This window comes from Eupeodes corollae, chromosome 1 (genome assembly GCF_945859685.1).
Source record: "Eupeodes corollae chromosome 1, idEupCoro1.1, whole genome shotgun sequence".
Lineage (NCBI taxonomy): Eukaryota > Metazoa > Arthropoda > Insecta > Diptera > Syrphidae > Eupeodes > Eupeodes corollae.
Window position 1 is genome coordinate 136,404,262 of NC_079147.1, and position 12,857 is coordinate 136,417,118.

Here is a 12,857-nt window from a genome sequence, read left to right on the forward strand (position 1 = left end):
CACTACTAATAGGCAGATATAATATATACAAGACAACTGTAAATAACGACGAAAAATTGAAGAATGTACCCGAGACTAATTTATAGCCTTTTCAATTTTGTATTTTTTTTTTAATTTTAATATCCCAGACAAGTGGCAGTGAGTACAGCTATAAGACTCAGCGCCTCATCTCAATGGACCAACAACAATGTGGGGCACTCCATCACTACACTATTCCAAAACAACAATTTGGAAAAAACTTCCAGGTATCCATTCCATCATGAATGATCCAAGACAAATGAGGGAGTTGTTAGTGTTGTGTACTCAGAAAAATCATTGTAGCGTCTTCCAAGTGAAAATTTTAGCGATCAAAGAGGTCCTCTCCTCGCTAAAAGAAAACGTGATATAAACATCTGATATCCGCATCTTCTCTGACAGTCTGGCTGTTATTAAATCTCTTGACGGTGCCTCAACTAAATCTCAAACGGCCATCGATTGTCGATCGTCTCTTATGGAGATGGCGCAGCAATTTTAAATTCACCTCTGTTGGGTGCCGGACCACAGAGACATCACAGGAAATTGTAGAGCCGATGAACTCGCTAAAACTGGAACCGTCAAACCTCTTTCGCCTGAAAGGGAGAAGATAGGTATACCGATAGCTGCATGTGAACTTTTGCTAAAAGAAGCAGCTTTTGCCATAGCAAACTCTAGGTGGCACAGTTTAACAACATGCGCAGCCACAAAACTCATATAGCCTTCACAGGACCTAAAGCGCTCTTAAGACTTATTATCTCAAAGCAGACTTCACATTAGCTCCCTAATAGGTGTCCTTACGGGACACTGTCTTATAGGCAGACACGCAATACGACTTGGTGTAGCCACAAATCACTTCTGCATGAGCTGAATGGACAAGGAAGAAGAGGAAACAATCTCTCACATCCTCCGCACTTGCCTGCTCTTTCACTAAGACGCAAAATTCATCTGGGAGCATACTCTTTTGATAATCCCACTGAAATAGCTAAAAAGGATATCAAATATCTCCTTTGCTTTTTAAAAAGCTCAAAATGGTTCGACTAGTAAGAAGTAATTCTCTAGATTTATGTGGTATCACAATGCGACTTTTCTTTTGGCCTAAGTGTGTGGATTCTGAATCCGCAGCCACTTTAACCTAACCTAACCTAACCTAATATCCCAACAATTTTATTTGATGTCGATATCTTTACTGGTTCTTGAAATATGACTGACCAAAAAAGGTATTTTCAATGTGACAAATTGCTATGGACAACTTATCGAAATTGTGTCAATTCTTTACAAAAAAATTAATAAAAACTATCGATACACAACAGTCATAGTAAGCAAGACCTAAGTACTTTTAGGTCTTCCTGTTCGGTGTTGGAGACGCCAATAGTGACACCAATCAATTTAGCCGTTTAAAACAAGAAATTCAAAATGACACTGAGACCAATACTTAAAAGTGTGTAGGTTTTTTCGTTTTGTTAAAAAGTTGTCGGTTAAATTACTCTTAACAATTTAAAAATTACCAACAATATTTTGCATATAATGAAACAGCTTGACTTCTATATTTACTAACCAAATTTTTAGTCGAATACCAATTTTTTACCAATTTTAGTAACATTTCTTAAAACTTTTTATTTCTTATATAAAAAATACAAATTGGATGAAAAAATTAATTTGAAGTCAATGTCTTCTATTGTTCACGAGATATCAAGAACCGAACATCAATGTTTACCGAATTTGGTAACTATTTTTTGTAGATTTAATTTTTAACTTCACATAGAAAGTAATTGTAATGGTTCCCATTGGTCAAATTGAAAATTTTGACATTTCTCGACGTTTCAAGGTCCCTACAGTCGAAATAAAATATTTTCAGAAAGATGTCTGTGCGTGCGTGTGTACGTACGTTCGTACGTTCGTGACGTTTTTTCTTCGTCCATAGCTCACGAACCAGAAGAGATATCGACTTCAAATAAATTTTGTTATACGGATAAAAAGGCAGAAAGGGCTCTTAAAAAAATTGCGCGGGTGGTTTTTTACCATAGCAGTTTGAAAAAAGGTGAAAATTTTAGTCAACCATAAATATCTGATGAACCACAAACGCTGGAGACTTGAATTAAATTTTACATAATAAATTGTAACGTGAAATCAAAGCAGTATATTTTTTGAAAATCCATTCAACGGTTTTTTATAAATTAAAAAAACTGAAAACAAAAATTTGTCACCTCCAAAATTGTACGACTTAAATATGATTTCATTTTTTTTTTTTACACTTTAGAACTTCAGAAAGTAGTAAGCTTATAGCAAGCGTCAAACTACGATCAGAGGCTCATCATAAGTGCATGTGTTAGTTGTTAGTAAAAAATAATACAATTAGAGCCTAACACACGCACAAAATACAAAACAAAATTAGCATTTAACTATTACAGAACAAAAAATAAAATGAGAACGTTTACGATAGTGGAGCACTGGTTCTAAACAATGATTTTAATCCCACCTTATTTAAATTTAAATCTATCGATGAACAGTTTAAGTTATATAAAATGCTCATTCGACTTAAAGCTTCATTCTTGCAAAAGTTAGTTCTATGCAAGTCAATATGTATAAAATCAAATGTGCGCAGGTGATGAGTTCCGCCCCGGTAATTCAAATGTACACAAGATAGCAAATAAGGTGCATCAATTTCACCATTAATGAGTTGATGAAAAAATACCAAGTCATTGAACTCCTTTGCCCAGCGATTTATAAAACCAAGCAGAGAACTTGCTTTATTAACAATAAAATAATGTGATGTGTAAACTCTAAGTTGGAACAGAATGAGAAATGTACACCTAAATCTTTAAATGTGGAGACACGACAGAGTTTTTGCTGTGATATACAGTAGTCAAATACGTTACTGATTAGTTTTTTAGTAAAAGTTATAGTCTGGCATTTTAAAGGGTTGAGTAAAAGGCTATTTCTCCCACACCAAAATGTGAAACTATCAATGTCGGCTTGTAAAAGAATACGATCATGGTTGGACTTTATTATTTTGAAAGTCTTCATATCGTCAACAAAAATGAGAAGTTCACTTGAGTGTAGACATGAACATACATCGTTAATAGACAAGATGAACAGAAAAGGGCCAAGATGGCTTCCCTGGGGAACACCAGATTGAGCATCAAAAGGTTCAGAATGACAATTTCTAAATTTTACCTTGTAGGATCTGTTTTCAAGGTATGACTTAATCCAAGCTAAGAAAAATGGTGGAAAACCAAGAGCCTTAAGTTTAAATAAAATAATTCCGTGGCTTAGTTGGTCAAAAGTTTTAGAAAAGTCAGTGTATACACAGTCAACTTCATAACCTTCTTCTAAAGCGTTTTATTATATGTTTGAGAATGTAAGGAGATTAGTAACGGTTGATCTTTTTTCACAAAACCATGTTGCTGTTCGCAAATGATTTTTTTACTAAAATATGCTGCGCTTTCACAAACAACTTGTTCAAATACTTTAGGAATGCAAGAAAGCTTTGCAATGGGCCTGTAGTTGCTTATATCCGACTTGTTACCTTTCTTGAAAATTGGTGTTAGAAATGACTTCTTCCATATACTGGGAAACTTGCCTGTTTTTAGAGAAAGTTTGAATAAAAACGTAAGCTGTTCAACTAAAGCATAACTACACTTTTTTAGTACTATCGGGGGAATACCATCAGGACCGGCTGAGCAGTCATCATTCAACGCAGATAAAAGATTAAGGACCATACTCTGTAGCACAGGTATGTGACTACAGCTAGTTTGCGAAAAAAATGTGAAGATTATGAAAATATACTTCATCAACTTCTTGAGGACTTTTAACAAATGACTCACGGAAATTAATTGCGTAAGCGTTACAGATATCAAAAGTTTTATCTAACGAAAGGTTCTTGTAAGTGAAGTTAACTGGAAAGCCATCTGATTTTTTCTTTGAGTTTACGAAATTCCAACATTTTTTAGGATTCTCTTTCAAAGACGTGCCCATATCAGTAACATAACAAGCATATACAAAATTAGAAAGAGATTTAAATTGGTTAAAGAGTTCAACATAAAAAGAGAAGTTGACTGGAGACAGAGTTTTGAGATACGTTTTCCATGCCTTATTTCTTTTGTTACGCAGTAAACGCAATTCTTTCGTGTACCAAGGATGGCTAAATTTTGTATTTCTTGATGTCTTTATCGGTACATTTTTTTTCAAAATAATAATTAAGGATCCTATAAAAAGTTGAAACTGCTTCGTCAATGTTAGAAAATGCTAGTGTATCAGAAATTCCAGAAATGGTTAAATATTTTGACAACTGCTGGAAATTGGCTTTTCTGAAATCAAAATTATATAAGCAATCAAAAGAATTACTGTGATTAGGAAGGTGATTACTTAAGTCAAAAAAAATGTCCAAAGGGGGGTAATATTTGTCAAAATTAGTAATTCCTGATCTAGATTCTAGAACAAGAGTACTAATAGCGTCAGAAGAAAAGACTAAATCGAGAATTCGATTTTTTGAGTTTTTAATACAGCTTGTTTGCTGTAAGTCAGTAAGAAGGACTTTATCGAGAAGAGATAGTTCCATTTGTGAAGAAGAAGGAGAGGCTTCAAGGCAGGATTCGTCTTCGGATGGAATCCATCTCCAAAACATTTTTGTGCAACAAGGTAAAAAATTAATATCGATTCAAATATCTTTTCAAAAACTTGAAATTTTTGCTTTAAACTTATTTTATCTTAATTATAAGAAATATTGTTTTCATTATTTTGAAAAATGTTGAGAAAAATCGAATTTTTATGAAAGAATGGACGGTTGGATTTTTATAAATAAATTACTTAATGTCAAAAACAATATTTTCTGTGAGATAAATTTAGTTTGAAGCTAATATTTTAAAGTTTTGAAAAGATATTTGAGTCGAAAGTAAATGTTTACCAAATTTTGGTATTGTTTTTTTAAGTTTTAATTTTTTGTTAAAAAAAATGTCAATTTGATTTTTCTAAAAATTTGACTGGATGTTTAAAAATTTCTTATAGGACAAAATCAGTTTAAAGCCATTATCTTAAATTTTTAAAATATATTTGAGTCGTTAACCAATTTGTACATATTTTTTATATATGTATTTGAAGTGGACATCTCTACTGGTTCTTGAGCTATGAACGACGAAAAAAACTTCGGAAACCTATGGACGCATGAACACACGCACGCACAAACATCTCTTTAAATATCTATTATTTCGACTCTAGGGACCTTGAAAACTTGAAATGTCAAAATTTTCAATTCGAAAAATGTGACCGATCCAATTACTTCCTATGGGATTTAATAATGTGAAGAATCGAAATCGGTTGTTTTACTCAAGAAGAACTTAAAACTTTTAGGCATTAACATCTTCACACTGTATTTTGAATATCTATCCAAAGCAAATGGTTTTTGAAGTTCAGTACAGTAGACGGTATGCTTTACGATATTAAGGAAAACAGTCGCATTAAAACCCTCTTCAGCCACAATGTGTCATCGTACAAGCTTCGCAATCGTTTCAAAATTTTAAGGATGAAATTCGTGAAGTTCTAAAGCTGCAAAGTTCAATTCCAAGGTTATGATACTGCGACTGTTGGCATGGGAACCTTTTGCTGTAATTGTTTTTCATTGTTATAATGAAATAAACACCCATTAAAATATTTCAATATGAAAACTAAACCACTCATTGGAAACCCTTAAATACAAAAATGTCTTCAGTCTTAATACATAATATTCCTCAGAATATCTGTTGTCTATGGCTTTTATTTATTTCCACAAATACTCACTTTTTCGCCTCTGATGTTAGGCCTCTACCGCAAAAGGCACCTTCACCCATTTGGACTATTGTGCGTTGCCGTCGTCGTCGTCTGCGTCTGGCTGTCGGAGAACGACCGTCTTTCGTCTCTTAAGTTTACCTAGATTGTATTAATTTCTCAATACAATTTTAAACACCCGTGCTGTTTTATGTTGTCTATTACCACTCAACCGTGCTGCTCTAACATCAGTTTTAAAAAAGGCAAAACCATATAATGAGCGCGAAAAACAATACTCAAAGCTTTTTGAAAAGGAATTCTAGATGTCAACGTGGGCGAATGAAAAACGACATTCCTTTGAAAAATTGATATGTATTATGTTGCATGTCTAGGTCGCATTCACCTATTAATGTTGGTATGCGAGTATGCTTTGCATTTAAACGTTAAAAGGTAAAAACAATAGAATATTAAATACAGAACCTGGTCATATGTTCTGACTTGTGCATTGCGCTTATACAAACTTGTTTATTGCTTAAAGATACTTAGTGTAATGAAACTGTAGACTTATATGGATGCAACAAGATAGGATATCATTAATTCAGTCGGATATGTTTTCTTACATATATTTTGACACATCTTAACGTATTTTAAAGATTTAACTAACTTACTTTAGGTGGGGCTACAATCCTGGGACCTCACCCAGCAAACTTCTCCATCTAGCTCGGTCCCTAGCTAGATGTCTCCAGTTGCATACTAAAAGTTGGGTGAGGTAACTTTCCACTTGTGCGCTCTACCTGATCTGCAGTTTTCGTCTACTGCGCTGTCCTCTGGGCGTGCATTAGAATACTTTTCCAGAGCATTGGTTTACATGCTCTCTACGTGACCAAGCCATCTCAGTCGTTGGATTTCTACAGCCTGTACAGGTCATGGATGCCTATCCTCCTACCCTCACCTTATATGCATACGGGGCCGTAGTTAATTTGATCTCAGCGCTGATGTTATTTTCTGCGTTCAAAGCGGAGCCATGGTAGACAAATCTCTTTATTACGTCAAAGTTACGTCTGTTGATGGTGACGTTTTGACCGAGATGTCGCCGTCGGTGCTATACGTCCTTTCTTGATGACAGTATGTACTTACATAGTTTTGCCCTCATTAACTGTTAAAATCATTTTTACCCCCTTTACATCAACATTTACAAAAGCCCCACTGACATAACGCTCAGTTCTTATTATAACTTCAATTTCATCAGCATATGTCAGTAATTCGACAGCCTTTGACTTATGAGCTCTGCACTATTCTTCCAAGGAGGATGTTAAGAAAATCACATGATCGCGCATCACCTTGTCTAAGGCCTTTTTCGACATCGAAAAATTCTATTAAGTTGTTTCAAATTTTTATAGAGCAGCACGAATTTTCAAAAATAGGACGAGTTTGGTAGGGATGTCAAAACTTGACAGATCCTGGAAAAAAACCCACAAACATCGAATTTACATCCACGGTCTCTTCATCGATTTTAAGGGTGCATATGACATATGGCTCTATATAGGTGCCATTGAAACCGATGAAGACCAGGACGTGACGTGATGTGAATATTTTATCGACTGTGGGCTTTCCTGCTCTAATGCCACACTGATAAAGACTCATCAGCTTGTTGACAATGCCCCTTAGACTTTCACATATTACCGTAGTGTACATTTTGTAATCGATGTTAAGTCGACTGATTCGTCTATCTTTATCTTATATCTTAAAGATAAGTTGGTGCATGCACCTAACCAAATTATCTGCAGCTGCTTTGGCGAGCTCGGCATTTGAGCCATCTGCTCTTATCTTTACTTCGTATAAGTTGGGAAGACGGGATTGTTAGCTTTCTTCGTCTATATTAACTACATAGGTAATCCTGTCTTATAGCGGAATTAAAGGAATATATTATTAATAGAAACCATTTATAGATTTATGGTCCGGAGTGAACGCATATAGATTTATCTACTTAGGCTTTGAGACCTAATGACTCAAACTTTCGATTTAAAAATCTTTTGAAGAATGCAATTCTGTTTACACTCACAAACCAAAATTATTTGATAGAGTTTGGCATCAAGCTTTCAAAACGCTTGCATTCGATGTTGATGCATCTTTTACAAGTTACATGTTCAAATTCTATTCCTGCGAGGTAATAATAAAAACGTTCAACTGCCCAAAACAACACAAAACTCTCTTTTTTAGTCTGGGAATATCTCCTTTCCACCGCAGAAAGACTTTTGCTAGCAAACGAAATTACTTCGGGACAATCATTATGAAACTAAAAAGCACTGCTCCTAAAGCAACAGGGCTTGCACCAGCAACTAAACGAGTACGGTTCTTGGGGTTAAAATAAGACAGAATCGGTAATTTCGCTAATGACTGTTTTGAACGCTTGAACGCATATTCCTCTTTCTCACCCCGGATAAATCGAATGTCTTTTTTAATAAGCTTAAATAATGGTTCAGTTGTATCTGCCAAATCTGGAATAAACTTTCCTAAATAAGTGACAAGACCCAAAAAACTTCTTGTTTCTTCTTTTATGTTTGGAGACCGAAATTCCAAGATCAATTTAACTTTTTTTTGCGTCTGCACTAATTCCATCCGTAGTTTAAACATGGTCCAAGACCTTCAATTCATCAACTTTGAAACTACACATGTCCCTGTTGAGGGAAACATTCATATCTTTACAAAATTTCAAAACTAACCTTAATTCTCTATCATGCTCCTCCTCAGTGAGTACAAAAGAATTATATCATCCAAATAATTCAGTGCATTTTGACAGGGAGCCAAGATATTTTCCACTGTCTTTTGGAATACTCCAAAAAAATCGTTTATACCGAAACAATCCCTTATCGGTAATGAATGTTGTTATTTCTCGAATATCTTCAGTCAGCTCTAGTTAATGATATGCATTCTTAAGGTCTAGACGTGATAAAACTGAGCACCTTTCAGTTTGGTCATAAGAGTGTCTAGTGTAGGGAGTGGATAATTTTCCCTCAAGATGGCTGCATTTGCTCGGCGCGTATCTACACACAAACGAATATCTTCGTCCTCCTCAAAGACTAACACTATAAGGGAGATCCATTTTCAAAGGATGTCTCCTTCTCAAACATGTGCCCATGTCGTGGAGACAGGTCAAAGTAGTTTTTATCCCGAAAGTGGGTAGGCGAGGTCTCGAATCGGCGAAGGATTTCAGACCAATAAGCTTAACTTCTATTGTGCTTAAAACCTTGGAGCGCATTCTTGATTACCATATTAGAGAAATCCTAGTTGGACGACCTCTCGAAAGCTCTCAGCATGCTTATCTTAATGGCAAATCTACGGAGACTGCCCTCCATGAGGTAGTGCGTACTGTAGAACAAACAATCCATTATAAAGAATTTACTCTTGCCACCTTCCTAGACATAGAAGGTGCTTTTAACAACGTCCTTACAGAATCCATAGAAGAATCGCTCGTTAAGTTCGGTTCGGTATGGCTTCTGGTCATGGATACAATTCTCGTTAAATTAGAGAGATGTGGAGTGAAGGCGGTAGCCTATGTGGATGATTTGGTGCTATTGGTGTCAGGAAAGTACACCTCTGTGATTAGTGAAATCACGGAGTCAGCTTTGAAGAAAGTTAGCAACTGGGCCACGAGTTGTGGACTAGGAAATAACCAAAGTAAAACTGAACTGTTGCTCTTTACCACCAAAACTAAAGTACCGCCTGTAAGATACTTAAACAAAATCCAAACCAAAACCGAAATGCGCCTATCTTTACAGACAGTCAGGCAGCTGTCAAAGCCATTAACTCGGCCATATCCTCATCTAAATTGGTCCAGCAATGTCACGATGAGCTTGTGAACCTGAATATTAACCTCGGTGTCACCCTGATCTGGGTTCCGGGCCATAGTGGTATCGTGGAAAATGAACGGGCTGACGAGCCAGCCAGGCAAGGATCGGCCCTTCATAGCTCACTTGCGGAAATGGTTAACATTCCTCTTGGGGCTATGAAGAGTAAAATCTTTTTTATCTACCAAACTGAATCAAACCGAAGGTGAAGCAATTTAACCAACTGCATTATATCTAGGAAGATAAAGCCCACCTATAACAAAACCCGTACAAACGATCTTCTATGCAGGCCAAGGCAAGACATAGCCAGGATTGTTGCGGTTTGTACCGGGCATTGGCCTATAGGAGTTCATTTAGAGAAGTTGGGTATCTCTTACAACACCTTTTGCCGTAGCTGTAGTGACCAAAGAGAAAGTGAAACAATAATCTATTTAATCTGCAAATGTCCTGCTTTGGCAAACACTATAGAATGAAATGCTTTGGAAAAGCATTCTCTCAAGAACTCGATGAGCTATCTGAGACAAACATTAGAGACCTAATCTTTTTTCTCAATCCGACAAAATGGCTCTAACATAATCGTTATGAAGCTTCTCTATCAATGTAACCCTTTCAATCAAAGGTCAAACGAGATTTTGGCATCAAAACGGCGCACTACAGCGTTAATTGGATCTCAGGCTAGGTTGCCTTGAGATTGCCATTTCTACCTACCTAGGAGAGATCCATTAACTTGGACCGTTAAAAGGCTCAATAATTTCCTTTTCCCGTGCGTCTTTTAGTTTATATTCCACCTTTTTTTCCAAAGCTGACGGAATACGGGGCAATGGTTGCTGCACCGGCTTAAATGCTTTATCTATAGTTAACTGTAGCCGTATCCCTTTTATCTTCGGAAAAACACGATTGTCTTCTAAATGGTTTATGTCAATTCCTAATTTTAATACTTTCAATTTAAATGCGGTATCACGGTCTAGGAGAGATTATTTGCCGTTCTTAATAACATAGAATGATGCCATCGACTCATTGCGGCAGTCAACGCTTATAGGGGCCTAAGAAACAGTTCTAACCTCAAGTATCTCCTTAGCTGCGTATGCCCTGAACCGATTTTCCGATTCTGTTCGAACGTTAATGAATGCTGATGTTTGGCGCAACTTTTCCCAGTCTTCTTCTCCTATTAGATTGAACCGTGATCCTGAGTCGATAAGCATTAAAAGTTTGCAATTTCCTATGAAACACATTACCTACATGCGCACTTGAAGATTCAACAGAATCTTCCGCGACTTGAAAACAGTAGTATGCTCATCATGGTTCTCGCTTGATTTTCCTTTTTCTACAAACCTTGTATTCGATGGCCCGAATCTTGTTTTCTTTTGGACAAACCCATGATCAAAAGTGTTTTTTCACTTGTCGGACTTCGTCTTAAATTTCTTAGCAAAATGACCTATTGCATTTGCTATTTTTAGCTGTACAGTAAACACTATTTGATAAATGACCCATTCGTCCATATCTCTGACATTCTCTATATTCGTTTGGACCATTTCGTTTATGAGCAGGGTGGATGCTGTTAATCCCACTTGACGACGGAATTATAGCCATCGACTCTGTCTGGCTTTCAGTCTGTTCATGAGTCTTCCTTTTCTAACAATCGTTCCTTTAAATCTCTAGAAGTCCATGCGTCTATAACTTTATCTTTTATATTTATTTCACAAATCTCTTGCTTTGTTTCACCAAAAGAGCATTTAGCTGCCTAATTGCGTAGCCGTAAAAGAAACTCATTGAAATTCTCCCCATCATCTAACTTCAGCGTTCTGAACAAATGTCTTTCAAACGTCGAATTTCTCTTTGGAGAAAAATATTCGTTTAGCTTTTTTACTAACACCTTGAATACATCTTCAGAAGCAATATCGTCCTCAGTAGTAGCACAATTGACCAATATCCCTATATTAAAAATTACCTCTTGCAACTGCGGTCCTTCAAGATGCAAAAGCTTATTTTTCTTTTTAACTGAATCGATAATTTCTTCAGACTCCAAATAAAGAACAAATGAGCGATACCACTTTTCCCATTCTGACCTCATCAAAGACTTATCGATGGTCTCACAAAGAAAAGGTTTTATTCCTGAGGCGCTCATCATCTCCTTTTTTTAAATGCAACAACAATCCTACTATTTAATGTTATTACTTAAGCACAAATATATTCAATTAAATGATCATACCTTTCGGTTCTTTAATAAATAATAATGACATTTTTTTTTAATCCAAACGTAGATTTCAATGCCTTCTTGATATATTTTCAAAAATCTCAATTTTTTAAAAATTGGATTTACGAGGTTTGCATCTTTGGCCGACGGTATGTTCTTCTGAAGATTTGGAATAAACCAGGATGCCGTCAATTTATGAAAATCAAAAGTTGGTTTCGAATAAGATCACATCTATTAATCTTTGAAATGTGTTTTCAGGATTCCTTAGTTCAAAAGTCATGAAATAGTTTGCTTTTACAGTCTTGCAATCGTCATCTGGATTTATTGGAATTTGTTGATAAGAGTATGTATTTAATAAGGCCATGGATGGAAACATTTTGCTTCCATTGACGATAAAACGTGCAGAATAGTTATCCAGAGTTGATCGAGCATTCAATGCTCACTAATCTCCAAAGGGACGCCAACCGTTTATAATTATTTGTACTCGTATGCCTATATTTATTTTTTCTGAAGATAATCGGTGATGACCTGATGCCCAGGTGTAGTTCGAATGTGATGAATAGTTATGTGTTTTAAATCTTTGGATAAACAAGCTGGATGAGTTATTTCTTGAAGTTTACTAAGTATGCAGCGAATTAAGTCTCTTAGTTTCTTGAGTATTGCTTTTGCACATTAGGGTGTCCCGAAATTTTTTTTTTTTGGATTTTCCGAACAAAAGACCTCTCAAAACTTGCGTAATTGGACTTAGATTACAAAAATATATAAAATAAAATATTAAAATTTGTCTAGGGGGTTGTACCGACCCTCAAAATTTTGACAAATTAATATTTAATGTCGGTTCCTGAGCTACTATTTATTATAAAATAATAACTTTTTGATCTTATTAGGTTTAAAACACATTTGACGTTTTGATTTGCATGCAACAATACGTTTCCAGCGGTTTCAAATTTATAAGGTTTTTAGCTAAAAATACCCTCAATAGGTGACCAAATTTGAATTTTTTTAATTTTTGGCGCATATTGCTATTATCATCATTTTCCTGGAACTTAAAAGCACTGCTC